The following is a 14,697-nucleotide window of genomic DNA, read 5'->3' on the forward strand; positions in this document are numbered from 1 at the left end:
GGACCGAATGGCTTGGGCCTGGTACCCCATACATCTGCAGTCCCCCAGGGGACACGGTCATAAGCCTTCTCCAAGTCCACAAAATACACGTAGACTGGCTAGTCTAACTCCCATGGCCCCCTCAGTACTCTCACGAGGGTAAAGGGTAGGTCCACTGTTCCGTGGCCAGGGTGGAATCCGCATTGCTCCTCCTGGATCTGAGGTTTGACAATCGGTTGGAGCCTCCTTTCAAGCACACTGGATTAAACATTCCCAGGGAGGCTGAGCAGTGTGATACTCTGATAATTGGAGCACACCTTCTGGTCCCCTTTTTCAATAATGGAAACCACCACCCAGGTTTACCACTCCACAGGTACTGTCCCCAACCTCCATGCGACATTGAAGAGGTGTGTCAGCCAAGACAGCTCTCCAATATCCAGAGCCTTCAGGATCTTGGGGCCTATCTCATCCACACCTTGCCGCTGATGAGCTTCTTGACAACCTCTCATATTTAAGACCTAACTAAATGTAATTTAAGACCTAACATGCGGCTAATGTAAAGCTAGCAGAGCTTGGAGAGTTGGTTATCTGGTTGCTAGGCGCACGCACGCACACAGGTCAGGAGCTGCCGTTGCCATGGCAATGTGAAAATCTGCCCAGAATTTGGCTTCTACATGGCTTCAAACAATTACAAATTATGAGAAAACCGTTACTTCTTTGCAAATACCGAAAAGACTGTGCCAGACACTGAAGCCAGAAGTTTCTACAGTCAGAAACCTGCATGGTCTCCTCAGTGCAGATCTTCATGCATGAAGTTTCATTCATGCTCAACATGGACACTGGGCCCTGCACAGTCCAGCCAAACATAGTCTCTATGGCAACTAAGGTGTCTGACAGTCTTTCAACTCTACCAGAAACCATCTTCCAGTAGACATCAGCACCTATCAAGACAGACAGTTCCAGCTCCTGATCAGTGCTGCCTGAGACATCTGCTGATGTCAGTCCTCTTCTTTCCAGCTGCTGCTGGATTTGCTCTCCTGGAACCTGCATGATGGCAGAGCTGACTTGCGGCGTCTCCACAGCCTCAATCTCAAGGGTTTTCTCCTCGTCACAGATGCTTTGTAGAATTAACTTCACAATGTTTCGTTCCATAGTCACTGGTGTGTCACTGCCAAAGGTGTGGAGCTTTAAAGTCTCTTTTCTCATAACAGGTAATCCTAATGCCCTTGCCTGCTTCTCCAGGATAAAGCTCCGTTGACTTCCTCCGTCCATCAGACAACGCACCTTCTTCTTTCCTCGTATTCCCTCTGCCAATGCTGTTACTGTTTGCAGGAGAACTGTATTCTGCTTTGCTGTCCTTGTCTTGACTGTGTGAGGGGCCACGGATGAAATGACAGCCTCAGTTGGTTCTGGAGCGCTGTTCTGGGTTTCATTCGTTTCAGCTTTTTCACACATCGTGGGGTGGTGTCTCCGTCCACACACACTGCATGTCACTCCCTTTGTTTTGCAGAATTTAGCCATGTGTCGCTGTCCTAAACATATGAAACACCGCCCCGTTTTCTTCAGCTTTTCTTTTCGCAGGTTAAGTGTGTTGTCTGTACACAGTTCAGATTTATGACTTGTGCTGTCACAGAATATACAACCTGGAGGGGACTGGGAGCTGCTGGTGTAGAGCATGGCAGCTGACGGCAGACTTGGCTTCCTGAACTTTCCACTTGCTGATTCAGGTCTGTGTCTGTGCTGGTTAGGGGACTGCGATTCCTTGTTGTGGCTTCCTGCTTTGGTCAGGTGCATGGCACGCTCTCTGCTTTCAACTTCTTGCTGTAAAAAGGCAACGAGCTCTGGAACCTGCAGTTCATGGTTTGAGCCTACTTCACATGTGTAAGCAAGAGCAAGGTCGTCTGGGATCATTTGCAGTAATATGGGGCACAGCAATCCTCCATATGTGTCTGACACTACTCCCATTGCTTCCAAGCCTCTGATCTGGACCTCACACTCATCATAAAGTCTTCTGAGAGCAACAATGTCTGAAGATCTTTTAACTGGTGTTAAGTTTAACAGTTTGGACATGTGTGAACTCACGATCAGGTCCTTTCTTCCAAATCTCTCTTTGAGCATGTCTATTGCAGCGTCGTAGTTGCTCTCCGTTATCTTTAACCCCGCGATGGCTCTGGCTGCTGGACCCACCAAATATGACTTCAGGTAAGTGAGCTTTTCAGTTTTGCTTAACTCACCATTCTCGTGGATTGCAGTCTGAAACTGGTCCCAGAATTCTTGCCACATCGATATATCTCCGCCATATTTGTTGATGTACAACTTGGGCAACTTTACCGATGGTCTGCTGGTCATTCTGCTCGAGTGGGCGCCCACGTCGCTCAGCCGCGGCGACATCCCTCCGTCCGCGGCGGCTCCTTGTCTTTCAATCATTCTCATAGCTCGAGTCTTACAGAGGGTGAGGTTGTCCTGGTAATCCACAGTCTTGACGATATCCGCCTCGAGCTCGTCCATCGGTATCTCCTCTTCTATCTCCTTTTCCAGCTCCAGGAGACTCGCTTCCTTCACCAATAACATGGACAGCAGCTCTCGTATGCGTTCACTACTCACATCCTCATTAGATGACTCATCTTCGATAGCCCGTATCAGCTTCGTCGTCGAGGCTCTCACAATACCTCGCCTTTGTTTTAGCCTCTGTAGCCGTTCCGTCATTGTCCCGGTTCCTGCCGTTGCTCGGCTAGTTGCAGCTATCGGCTAACTGTTCCGTCGTCACTCTTTCGTTTCCCGTGTCCCGGGTTTCGGCACCAAAAAATGTGGGAACTTAACTGTAACTTCTATTCAAAAATGAAGCAGGACTCCTCGATGTCGTTCCAGGGTTTTACTGACGAAAACATGTATTTACGATACATCACATTGGCTACTAATTGCTCGGGAAGGTCTATTGTCTTTACTGAACCACTTTCTTTTTCCCGGTTTTTTACTCTGACCTGTTGTAAACTGACATGTAAACAAATGAAGCACCACCTTGTGGTCTCATACTGTAACATACCACATATAATATAACTGAATCCTGTTTATATGTAATCTTACTTTTAACTGTATTTTTAATACCATTGGAACGTTAATCATGAAATATAATTAATGAGTAAATAAAGAACACTTTCTCAATAATAATAATAAACTTGGTTAAGGATACAACATGAGGAGTGCGTCAGCCCAAAGACACGATCACCTGAGAGGGAAACAGCTGTAGAGAGTGAGGAGTGCGTCAGCCCAAAGACAGGATCACCTGAGAGGGAAACAGCTGTTGAGAGCTATGAGTGTGCCAGTCAAATAACTGATTTTTTTTCACAACCTGATCAGAAAAATCTCCAGTCATTTTTAAATTACCATTCTCAGCAAAAAAGTAGCAATCCAGTGGTGCAGAAAGTGTTCTGTAGCAGAGACGGCACCAGTAGAAGGTGGCTGACGTACTGTCCAGAGCGTAACATGCTGTATTGTTTCATCTGCATGGCATTCGGTAAGAGAACTGATAGCAGTCTGTTCATCAGTGGAATGTCAGATTGGAGGCATATACACCAGCGCACAGAGGAGCATGAGAGAAGCAGTGCACACAGAAAATGTGCTGAAGCTTACCTCTTGAAATCCGCCAGTGCTGATATCAGCAGTTTGTTTGGTGGCAGTCAGATGTCGGCGCACAGAGAGCAGGTCAGAAAGAGACGGCAGGTTTTGGAGCGCATCATAGATGTCATCAAGGTTCTTGGGAAGAAGGGGAGGTCAGAAAATGAGGCAGCATATACTCTGGAAGACCACACAGTTGATCATGGTAATTTCTTGGAACTCAGAAGTATGATTTCTGTTTAAAAGAGCACCTGGACAGATGCATTGGGAACAGCAAAAAGATGCATTTGTCTGGTGGCACGAGAGGCAGAGGCTCCCTTGTAACTTTACTCTCCAAAACCACAGTCAACTCAGTGATAGATGCAATTCACCATCTGATTCAAGAAAACATCTCCAGTGATATCAAGAAAGCAGGAATGTTTTCAGTTCAGCTGGACACAACGCAGGACATCACCTCTCAGGATCAATGCTCTATAATTATGAGGTATGTTACTGATGTTGTTCATGAGAGCCTTGTTGCAGTGCTGAAGTGCAGTTCATCCACTGGACAGGCCTTTGTCAACATGCTGTCAGAAGTTCTGGACAAAATGGGCCTCAGCAAGACCATGTGCATTGGAAATGCAACTGATGGGGCATCAAACATGCAAGGCCAATACAAAGGATTCTCCTCACTGTTGTCTGCACAATCTCCAAACCAGGTGCATGTATGGTGCTACGCACATGTACTAAATCTGGTGCTTGCAAACACAATCCAGATTGTTATTGAGAGTGGGTCCCTGTTTGCGCTCCTCAATGGCATTGCGGTATTCATCAAAGAGTCATATCAAAGGATGAATGTGTGGGAAGAGTCACGCCGAAACAAAAGACGTAGATGCCTTGCTCCTATTGGCGAGACACGCTGGTGGGCCAAGCATGAGGCCCTGAAGAAGGTGTTTGGCTCCTTTGGAAAGTCTGTACATTGATGTGCTGTTGACATTATCAGCTATACAGAAACAGGCAACAGTGAAACCATGTATCCGTGTCATGGCCAGAGGATATGCAGTGTCATTGCTCAAGTTTGAGATGATCTTGACGGCTCAATTCTTCCTCCGCATATTTGAACATACCTCTCCATTGTCTAAATACCTTCAGACGGCAGGGGTTGGACATCCTCTCTGCTCACAGAATGGTGGCATCGACACAGGATACACTGAAAAGCTTGGAAAGAGATTTTGAATCTGTAAAAAAAGCAGCAGACACATTTGTCAACTGGACAAACACAGAAATCCATGACAGAGATGACACAGACATTGAAGTGGAGGCCACACTGCCACAAAAGAGGAGGAGGATGAAGAAAGTCTTGCCTGGAGAGATGGCTCAGGATGAGACCCTGGATGATGCAGAAAAATCCTATGAGATGAAAGTGCATAACCGGATCATGGACACAGCAATTGAAGCCATTCATAGGCGCTTTTTAACACACGGCAATCTATATGCTGACTTGGCATGTCTGGATCCCAAAAACTTCATTCACCAGTGCTCTTCCCCAGTCTGCCCTTCAAGACTTAAGCAAGTGCTTGCAAGGATTTGACAGCAGAGCAACCAAGGAAAATATGCAGGCATTTGAGTTGAAAAGCTTTGCACTTCAGTGGAACAGGCTGAAGGCATCCCCATTGGCAGAGTACAAAGCAACAGTAGAAGATGGATCAGGTGGTGAGGAGGACAACACAGAAGAGGTTGAGATAACTCCCATAAGCTGTTGCTCCTGCAAAGAATGCCCTCTGTGCTGCTACCAGATACTTCACCGTTTCAACATGTTAACAGATGCATACCCTGTCCTAGGCCTTGCTTATAAATACCTGCTTACATTATCCCTCACACAGGTGGCTTGTGAGCACACATTTTCAATTTTGAAGTTTATTAAAAACAGACTCAGTAGCACCCTCTCATCTGATAAATTGGAGGCATTTATGTTGATGGTCACAGAGAAAGACATCCTCATGGCCTTGGACTCTGACTCTGTGATAGACAGACTTGCAGAGAAGAGTGAGCTGCTTAAAAAGCTGCTCCACTGATAAGGCGAGAAATATTTAATATTATTGTTATTATCACACATCGCAGATTATGGATGTAGTAATTCATTATTTGTCATATTAATGATGCTTTTCAGAAGTTTTATTGTGCTTATGTGTTGATCCTTAATGGTGTGATCGTGTACACTAAATTATCAATTATTCTCCATTACAGGTTGTTCTGATATATTTGAGGAGTCGTTCTCCCTCTGTTCTATATGTGGACTCTCATTTGGGTCCACTGTTAGAATTTGGTAAGTTTATCATGTATTTTTTAATGTTGTATAAATTCATACTTCATAAGTTTTAAAAGGTTTTGAAAGAAACGCACATCCAAAAAGTTTTCAACTCTAGGTGCAGGACAGAGGAAAACATTTTTTTTTATTTTTCAGACTTAATAATGTATCCAGTTCCCTCTCAGGTTGACCACTTGACATGTGAGAGCTTGAGGAGTTGTTCCCCCTCCGTCCATGTTCGAGGACTTGCTCTCTCTCTGCCTTCACTGCACCAAAGTTTGGCTGTCTCCTCTAGTATGGTGAGTTTATCATTTTTTATGTTTTATGAAATCATACTTAATTTGTGATGATGAGAGACTTAATAATGTTTCCATGTCTCTTTTAGGTTGACCACCCTATATATGAGAGCCTAAGGAGTTGTTTTCCCACTGTCCCCTTTTGAGGACCTGATTTGTCTACTCCCTCATTCACTGGGCCACTTTTGGGTTCCTGAGCTTATTTCATGTGGTGAGAGGAATGCAATATGTGTATGTTTAAAGGTTTATGTGAAGAAACATACTATATGTGTGATAAAATGACAATTGGTAATTCATAAATGTCTCTTTATATTCTCTGCTACCATTATCTCCTGTCAAACAGGTTTTCCTGACCTGCTGGAAGTTCTTCTATGATGCTTGAGTCATCCATCATATCTGAGAGCTTCGTCTTGACTTTGTGAGTTTATTATGCAACTTGTTTTGTCTCAGATTGAAACAAAAGGTTTGATTATGATTATTTCCTGGTTGAAGATTTTCATATTGATGGTTTTAATTTCAAACATCTGCAGTTAACAGTTATGCATGTAGGCCTTAGGGCTCTTTTGAGACTTAAGTCATCCTTCATGACAGATTTTGTTCACTAAGTGTCACTACATCACAAAAAGGCTACATGGCAACATATACTTGTCAGTACACAGATACTGAGTACAAGTTCTGTTCTGTTTGTTTCTTGCAGGTTTTTTTTTTTCCAATTCTCTATTTATGGTTTCATAATGACTGAGTCACCATTGAGTGAGTGAGTTTCAGCTCTAATGCTGCTACTGTCTGTAATATGTTTCTATTTAGATTATTTGCCAGGATATTTTTATATATATTATATATATATTATTGTCCGAGTCTGGTTTTAACTAATGCTGGGCTTACACCAAAAGATTTTCACAGTCACAGACTAAAAACTGAAAGGGTAGCATAAGGGTTCTTCCCGTTAGTCTTATCCCACCCCTAGTCATGACATAACTTCTGTTGTGATTTGACACTATAATGAATAAAGATTGATTGATTGATTGATTGCTATAGCTGTCAATTTTAGTCCTTGAGTTCATAGTTAAGTGCTTTATTTGTTAACTGCTATCAAGGAATATGACTCTCCTTGGTAGTATGCATGAGAGAAGATGCCGCGAGATTAGTGGACTTCTATGTAGTGTCCGCTGATAATGTAGTGGGCTGGGCTGAACAGAAAATGCCAGGGCTGAATTTTTGTCCCAGTCCACCCCTGGTTTATTGTATACTGCACCAAACACCAAGAGGAATATCGTGTGAAGATATATTGCTGGTAGGTTTACCAGCAATAAACCTTATTTTCTGATTCTGCCTTTGTGATGATGTCATCATCCCTCATGCTGCTGCAGCCTGACACCCATGTGTAATGCAGAATCCCCTTACCTTCATATTTTTTTAGGTAAATAAAAACATACTGTTTGTATTACAAGTTCTCATAATTTGTTTCAGTGCAGTGATCAACAATAAATGCACATATAAATAATAAGTTATAAGGAACAGGGGAAAACCACAATATGATTAACTGGACAGGGGCGAAGAGGTGAAATGCTGCCCCCTATGGAGGTGGATCAAGCAGCACAATCTTACACACTATACCTTTAACTGTTGTTTTTACATGTGTTTTATGTTTTTTTGTACTTTTAATGTGAGATTCTTTTGCTTGTGTTTTATGTCTTTTTTGTAGTTGATTGTTCTTGTACAGCACTCTGGTCAACAGTGATGTTTTAAAAAAGTGCTTTATAAATAAAATTAGATAGGATTGGATTACTGCAGTGCTCATCTGGTGGACCTCCCTTCAAACAGTGAAACCCTTACAGATGTCACTCTGCCACTTATCGACCTCCACAGTCTACCCATCATTTCCTGAATCAGATTCAGTCTGTAATGAGAGACTTCTGGGTCTGCACAACATACTCACCTACACTGTAAAAAAAATCTGTAATTTAACAGAATTTTTACTGTATATTTTACAGATTTTCCTGTATTTTTAAAATACATGAAAATATTAATAAAATTACAAAATAGACTGATTTTACATGTCAAATGTAAAATAACATGAAAACACTGTGACTGTGAATAACCATAAAACCATTTTTAAAAAAGAAAATAATGTTTTTTACACATAAAAATACTGTTAAAATACATTTGCAAATGTATTGTAATTTCACAAGTATTTCTTTGTTAATTAAGAGATTAAACTTTTAAATTCAAGTTTAATACTGTAAAAAGATTATAAAATGAGATAAAATTACTGACAACAGTAAAAGAAGTAATTGTTCTGTAATTTTATTGAGATTTGTTTGTTAATTTACAAAAATCGTGTGTAATTACGTACGTTTTCACAACAAAAATGTTGAATGAATGTGTTTTTGTCAATGTATAACATGTATAAGCAGTGGTAAACTGTCAAAATATAGTTAATATAGTTATAGTTTCAGATTTTTTCCCCATTATACTTTTAAGGTAAAGTCAATGTTTGGAAAACGGGTTGAAATAAATATATGCATTTTAAATTTGAGTACACACCCTGGACAGAAAGGCGCCTTATTCAAATGTTGAAGTTTGAATCTTTGCCGTCCAATCAGAGCATTGCACTCGGCTCCGCCTCCTCGAGCTCCGGGACAGTTGCGTGTTAACTACGCTACTGCTCTCTTCCAAGAGTCCATCGACTAACTTGCTCTTCCAGAACTTTCTGTCTTCGGCTGCCAGGGAAAGGTGGAATCAAGTTTAACAAGGCAGGCTGAGCCAAATATGTCCAGTGGTCCTGAAGTCCTGAAGTTGAGTGGTCCTCAGCTGAATCCTTGACATTATTACTGTTCTAGGTAAGATATACAACTCTAGAAATGGTAAACGATGATTACATTGTGAATAAATAAATACATTTTTTAAACTTTTTATTTTTTCACATGTTAGGACATTGAGCTTGGCCCATTTAAAAGCTACCAAGTTCACCTCAGCATTGTCCTGGTGTTGGTAGATCCATGAGCCTTCGCGTGGATCTGTTTCTGTATTCTGTCGGCACATTTCTGGTGAGTAATTCCATACAAACACAAATTCATACACACTTCCAGTAAATGTTGACTTAAGTGTTATACACAGAACTGCAAAACACGGTATTCCTGCCTTGAACAGGCTGTGTAAAAAGGGGCTTAACATTAATAATAATAATAATAATAATAATACATTTTATTTAAAGGCGCCTTTCTTGGCACTCAAGGACACCGTACACAGTTACACAAATTGAGATTAAAAACATATTAAGAATTAATTAACAACAATAAAAATGAAATATAAAAATAAAAACAATACAAAAGTGACAGTAGACAGTAGCAATGATGGTCGGAGTGGGACCAAAACAGCTCGCAACCAGCCGGGAGAAGTCGCTGGGCTGTTGCCATGTCTCGGCCAAACAAAGAAAGTCTAGCCCACGGTCTGCGATGATGTCCTTGACGAGATGTCCCCCGCCCGTCAGCGAGCGGATGTCCAGCAGAGCGAAGCCGAGTGAGGTGCCGTCGCAGCCGGCGGTGGTGCCAGCCGACGAGGCCAGGCGGGTCAACACACCGCGGTCGAAAACCCGGCCGGTGGAGCGCGGAGGGCGCCGAGAGCTGGACCAGATGATGGACCCCACCGCTGCCGAGATGTCACAGTGGAAATTCCGGCGGGACCCTCGGCGAATGCATCTCCGGCGGGGCCGGAAGGCGACGTCCGGGTGAAGGTGGAGTGCCCCAGACGCAGGTCCAGGCAGGCGACAGCGCAGCCGGAGCAGGTCAGCGGCCGAGCACTGAAGCATCACCAGCACTGGCAGGTGGACGGGCAGTAGAAAGAGCCAAACACATACGGACAAGATGTATGTCCTACCGTCCACATTGTGGACGAGAACTCAGGCAGTGTTCACCAGAAAAACGTCAAGTGAGGCTCAAGCCGGAACAGAACAGGTGAGCTAACGGTAGGCTAGTTAAGACTCACACGGACGTAGTGCCAGTAGATCGTAGAAATATTCCAAATGAAGGCAATTACAAGGTCCGATTAGGTTTATAGAAACTATAAAATAAGTCAGAACTTCTGAAAAGTTGAAAAAAAAATATTAAAAGTTAAAAAGTTAGGTTACCGGCGAGCAGCGGCAGCAAGTTGCGCCAGCGTTCACTCTTGTTGCCATGGTAATCAATTAACACTAGTTAGATGCGTGGATCCGCATTAACATCTGCAGATCGGGAGGGTTGAGCCCAAAAAATGAAAATGTGGATTAATAATGGATGAATGAATGGAATGATATAATGAGGAATGTAGTAATTTAAATTCTCTAAAATTTCTTACATTATGTTTTGTTGGCATGCAAATTATATAGGCACTGGAAATTTATTCGGGACCTAGATTTTATTTGGCTACCCGTTCATCTGACTACTTGTTAGGTTATATTGTGGGGATGACATTGGTGCTTTCATAAAATATTTACACAATGAGATTTTTGATAAATAATCATCAGTAATGTCTATATAATGACTAAGTGTGTAAAGCAATATAATAGAATAGTCTGGTAAGTTCAGAAAATGACATCACTTTACTGTAATGCAGCCAGAGACAAAAGACAACATTCATTCATTTTCTACCGCTTATCCTCTACTAGGGTCGCGGGGGGGCTGGAGCCTATCCCAGCATCTTCTCGGGCGAGAGGCGGGGTACACCCTGGACAGGTCGCCAGTCCATCGCAGGGCAAACACATAGAGACAGACAACCATTCACACTCACAGCCACACCTATGGTCAATTTTTTTTAGAGTATCCAATTAGCCTAGTCACCATTTTGCATGTCTTTGGACTGTGGGAGGAAGCCGGAGAACCCGGAGAGAACCCACACTGGCACGGGGAGAACATGCAAACTCCACACAGAAAGATTCCACGGCCAAGCCGGGACTCGAACCCGGAACCTTCTTGCTGTGAGGCGACAGCGCTAACCACTGCACCACCGTGCAGCCTAAAGACAACATTATAATATCCATATATTTCCCGGTCCTAAGTGGACACTACTGGTTTTTATTTGAAGTATTTCGGTGCTGTGAAATACTGTATACCGTTATGGTCAAAAATTCTAAAAATATTGTGATATAAATTTAAAAAAATATTTCTCATCACAACTTTAGTTTCAATGAGACAATTTTGATCATATAATAATTGTTATCTCTGCTCTCTCCCTGATGCTCGTGTTAGGTCCATACCCAAACCGACTGTTCAACATCAGTAATCTTAACCATCAAGATGATCTGCAAGTATCATACTGAGCACTCATGTATTTTTTTTTTGGTCATTAAAGTATTACATCCAACTTTTGCCTTATATGTATTTTTCATTTATGTTTTTAGTAGTGTAAGATCGTGTTATATAACCAAAGGTCTTTGGGTTTTTACCAAAACAGGCTAAGATACTAAAACTAAAATACTTTTTTAACATGAAAGGTATGTTAAATATGTAAGAAATCTATGTAAAATTACATGTAAAAAACAAAAATTAACAGTTGATTGTTGCAATATTAAACTCCCTACCGGGTTTTTCAAGTTTTTGACATTTTTGGAAAGATAGATCAAATGTTTTTATGTGGTATATAATTTTATTACATCAAATATGAATTAATATACAAGTTTTTAATGTAAAATTATGTAATAAAAACCAACTAATAACTACCTTTCTGCAATTTTAATCCTTATTATTTGTATTATAACAATGTTAGACCTTATTTATAGGTAATTTCATTGTTTTTACACGGGTAAATATTCTTCATTAAACATTAAAAAGCCAAAAAATATGGAAAATCTCATGTAAAATTAAAGCCATAAACTGTATTTTTATTATGGAAAATTACTGTATTACAGTATTTTTCTGGCACCCCAGCTGCCAGAATATTACTGTTTTGCACACAAGACACTCTCAGTCCAGTTCTGGTCTGGGGTTGCCTGGTAGTGGAACAAGCTACCAAAGTGTATCAGAGCAGGGGCATCCCTGTCTATCTTCAAGAATCTGTTGATGACTCATCTCTTCAGAGAGCACCTCCTCTCTTAACTCTTGTAACACCTTAAGATATCTGACTTGCTTTTACTGTGATCTTTACCTGCACGTGCCGTAGTACTATGATGTTTATGCGTGCTGGTCTGCCCTCTGCCCTCCCCTTTTTGCCCAGCAGTTGACTTAGCACGGCTGATCCCTATTCCTTAATCAAGAGCTGGAACTATGAAGGAGGCTCGGCCAGCACCACAGAATGCCATCCGGCAGCTGATGAGCTATGTGTGTGTGTGTGTGTGTGTGTGTGTGTGTGTGTGTGTGTGTGTGTGTGTGTGTGTGTGTGTGTGTGTGTGTGTGTGTGTGTGTGTGTGTGTGTGTGTGTCTTTCTTTTCTACAATAGCTGAGTGGAGCTATATTGTTTTACCGAAACGTAACAGTAACATAGAGCTGGTAGCACTTTTCTTTCTTTAATAGCCTCTTCTGCTTTGTGGCATCAGTTAGCTTCATGTTCAGATCCTCAGTCAACTGAGAGGAGCCACATGGTTGTTGAGTTTTAGGTTGAAGTCAGAGAATCCCTGATGACAGACCTAACAAGTATGAAGTTTTGCACATGCCACAATTACTATTATTATATATTTACTATTTTTTAAGGTCTTGAAATAAATAAATAACATAACATTAACATTTGAAGAAAGATCCATTTTTATTGTGTGTTGGCTTAAGGGCTTTTAAAAATCCTCCAAATACATTATTTGCCCACAACTTTTGCATAAAATTGTATACTGACAATATTTTGTGTGTGCGTGCATGGGTGCGTGCATGCGTGTCAGGGAAGATGTTTCAGCCTCATGACCTCCCAATGATCGTTGAGGTCTTCCTGATGTGCCGCAGAGACAAACCCATCGAGTGGCTGCTGGAGCAGTGGGCTAAAGCAGTAAACTTGTGATGTCCAAGAAGAAACGTTAAGTTATGTTTAGTTTTGGCTGTCTCGTGACTCCTTGTTTTATTTTGAAACCTAACTCTCCTCTCGTTTCAGGTAACTTCCTCCTTTCCCTTGTGTGTTTCCCACTGCTCTGATTGTCTGCCCCGCCCTGATTGTTTCCACCTGTTTCCCATTACCTTGTGTGTGTGTGTATACAGTCTGCGTTTCCCTTTGTCCTGTGCCAGTTCGTCTTGTCGTCAGAGAACCACACCAGCAACGTTATCCCAAGTCAGGTTTTGAATTCTGTGTTACATTTTTTGCCATGGTCTTGCTTTACATTATTTTGATACTTGGTCTTTGCCTTTGTCCTGAATCTTTGTTGGTTTTCCTCGAAAGAGTGTTCTACAGTTTTTCCTCTCTCTGAGTGATTTTTTTATTTGGGTATTTTGAATATTTATTCCTCTGTAAGAGTGATTTTTCTTTGCTACTTTATTAAAATATTGTTAATTTGTACTTTGTCTTGGAGTCATGCATTTGGGTTCGAGTCCTAGTTCAGTTGTGATAAAACTGTCATTTGAGTCAAGATGAAGGTTGCAGCCCTAACAATATCAAGAGGGACATGAAGTCAGCAACAGGAAAAAACAAGAAAATATTGTGTTGAAAGCATTTGCAATAAATTTACCGAATTTATTTTACTTTTTAAAGAGACTCTGAGGCTATGTCCACACTACTATTTCATTTGAAAACAGCGTTTTCAAATGAAATCTCCGTCCAGATTAACACACCTTTAAACACACACATACGTGATCATTCACCTACACTGAGCATGTGCGAGCCAATGTAAACGAGGCGGATTGTCTACTCTGCAGTTGGATAGTCACACAAAATACTGTTAACGAGTAACAGCAAAAGGAGTTGTAGGATTAAAGTAGAGAATGTAAGTGAACAACAGGGAACAAGACAACAAGGTCAGTAACACTGTAATTCATTATCATGTTGTATTCACCACTGGTAATTGAGGCTGATGAGATCCAATCAGGAGAGTCCGTGAGTAATCATTTCCAAAGGTCTCAGTTTCTGTCCATGCACACTACAACACAACCCCAGAGTTTTCAAAATAAAACAGGGCCAGCAGTTTTTCCAAAACTCTGGAGTCATGTAGACAGGCGGCAAAAACGTAGAAAAAGAGATTAGTTTTAAAAAAGGTAGGAGTGTGGACGTCACATGAGGCTGAATGTGCATAATAAAACCAGCTGCAGCCAGAGTAAAAAACGTCTGTTAAGAGGACCTGACAGATGTGCAAAAATAAGTTTCACTAAGAAGCCACATGTAAAAGCAAAGATCCACATAAAGATGAAGAAGATTTCAACATCACTCTGACATCACCATTATGAAACAGTACAAGATTTCCTCCACTTTCCCATACATCATGTTGTGGGGAAATAATGAATGATGCAGGATATGCTAAAGACTGACAGTGTAACAGAAGAACAAGACAAAGCTTAGATTAAGATGTTATTATTGGAACAGTACAACAGTGTTATTATTGATCTGTCTTCACCTTTGTTTCTTGTTGTACTATTCATA

General features: G+C 41.5%; 1 long non-coding RNA gene across 1 annotated transcript; it reads left to right on the forward strand.

The window, feature by feature from the left end:
• The first annotated feature begins 8,807 nt into the window (after positions 1 to 8,807).
• On the forward strand, positions 8,808 to 11,496 carry LOC130173753 (uncharacterized). Its single transcript, XR_008828487.1, has 3 exons — positions 8,808 to 9,020; positions 9,112 to 9,227; positions 11,403 to 11,496. It is a non-coding gene; the product is annotated as an uncharacterized LOC130173753 (long non-coding RNA).
• The last annotated feature ends 3,201 nt before the right edge of the window (positions 11,497 to 14,697 follow it).

The sequence above is a fragment of the Seriola aureovittata genome, chromosome 8, assembly GCF_021018895.1.
Source record: "Seriola aureovittata isolate HTS-2021-v1 ecotype China chromosome 8, ASM2101889v1, whole genome shotgun sequence".
NCBI classification, from domain to species: Eukaryota; Metazoa; Chordata; class Actinopteri; order Carangiformes; family Carangidae; genus Seriola; species Seriola aureovittata.